The following is a 1,949-nucleotide window of genomic DNA, read 5'->3' as shown; positions in this document are numbered from 1 at the left end:
GACTCTCTTTCAGAAAGATGGAGTAGACATACTTGCTCTCATTCCTCTCACTAAGTACAACTAAAACCCTTTTATGTATAAACCAAACTGTTGCGGCCAGTGCAACAAATCAACCAGGAACGTGAGGGTAAGAGGATGAAGAAAAGAAATTAAGAGACAAAGAGATGGGGACAGGAGGAGCACTGAGGAGGATGTCCAACAGTGCTAAATTTATTCAAAGCACTAAGGCCATATATATAATGATAGGAGAAACAATACACCTGTGTCCAGTTAAAAAACCACGAGTTCCCATAATAAGTTTCACATTTAACTATAAGCAGACCTCGTGACGCCAAATGGCTGATGCTAGTACAATTGTATTGATACAGCACACCTGAAAGTAATTTTTGAGCAGTAGTTGGGCAGCAAGGACCAGCAACGAACTTTTGACCCCAACTGAATTGTTCTCAATTGTTTAGCAAGCATGTGGAAGTCACGTAGGCAAGTGCACAACACATAGCACAGACCCTTTCTCAGTGCTACTCAACTTTTCCCGTCCTAAACCTTTTGTTAGGTTATTCAGACTTTAAAGGAGGCCAAGTCAGGGCCTGGTTTGGTCCTCGTCTCAAGCCTTATTTTGGCCTCCCCACGCCAAACAAAACAAGAATGAAAGGTGTAGAGAAGAATGCAAACTACGTTGGAAAACCTGGATCTAATAAACAACATGATGCTGAGTTCCTCGGGTTTTCTTTGCCTCAAATATCCCAGACTGGTTTTAGAGAAGCTAGCAACATGGGAATTCCAATGGGCACAGACACACAAAAGCACAATGAAAATCCTGCTCTCTTTAGCCTAAGGACCAGGAATTGGGCAGCTTAACAAGACAAAAACTTTTAGATGGTAACTGCTCTATTCCAGACCCCATCTCTACCTTTGGCAGCAAAGGATTAATGCAGAGCCTAGACTTGGTGAGTCTGAACCCTCACTAAGCTGTGATTGAGGCATCCCAACTCCAATGATATTGTGGCAGTCAGAGAAGACCAAGAGAGGATGAAAATATAGTAAGTCTCAGCAAAGAAAAGAAAAGTATAAAGAAAAACCAAATAGATATTTTACACTAAAAATACGATAAAAAAAAAAAAAACAACTTAAAACCCAATGAATGTGTACAAATTACTGGTGAGAATGTGGAGGAACAGGAACTCTCATTCATTCCTGGTGGGAATGCAAATTTTGGAAGAAATTTTGGCAACTTTTAATAAAGCTAGACATATCATATAATCCAACAATGACCCTTCTAGGCTTTTGTCCAGTAGATTTTAAAACATATCCATATGAAATTCTTCATGTAAATATTATAACAAATTTATTCACAAAACTGTGAAGTCAACCAAGATGTCCTTCAATAGGTAAATGAAAAAACAAACTATGATACACCCATATAATAAAATACTATTCTTTTCTATAAAAAGGAATGAATTATGAAGTTATGCAAAGATATGAATGAAACTTAAGTGCATATTGCTACACACACACACACACACAGTCTACAAAGACTACATAATTTATGATTCAACTTATATAATATTCTGGGAAAGGCAAAACTATACAGATGGTAAAGACATTTGCATTTCTTGGGACTGGTGAAGCATGGGTGATTTTTGAGCAATGAAATTATTCTTTATGATACTGTAATAATGAATCCATACAACTTTACAGCAGAAAGAATAAACCTTAATTTATGTAAATTTTTTAAAACCATTTAGTATATAAGGAATCTCAAGATGGAAAGCAGACTATGACAAAAGAATTCAACTGTGCTACCTATATATGAAATAACCTTACTGAGGAGGGGTAGGAGTGGGAAGGGTAATGACCTAAGTTATTTTGCCTATTAGCAGTCTGTAATGCCAAAGATAAAAGGAACTGCACATAAGCACCACAGTCTACTTGATAGATTAATTTCCATT

The sequence above is a fragment of the Mustela putorius genome, unplaced genomic scaffold (assembly GCF_011764305.1).
Source record: "Mustela putorius furo isolate JIRA1106 unplaced genomic scaffold, ASM1176430v1.1 tig00000056_pilon_pilon_pilon, whole genome shotgun sequence".
NCBI lineage: Eukaryota > Metazoa > Chordata > Mammalia > Carnivora > Mustelidae > Mustela > Mustela putorius.
Note: the sequence above shows the minus strand (reverse complement) of the source record.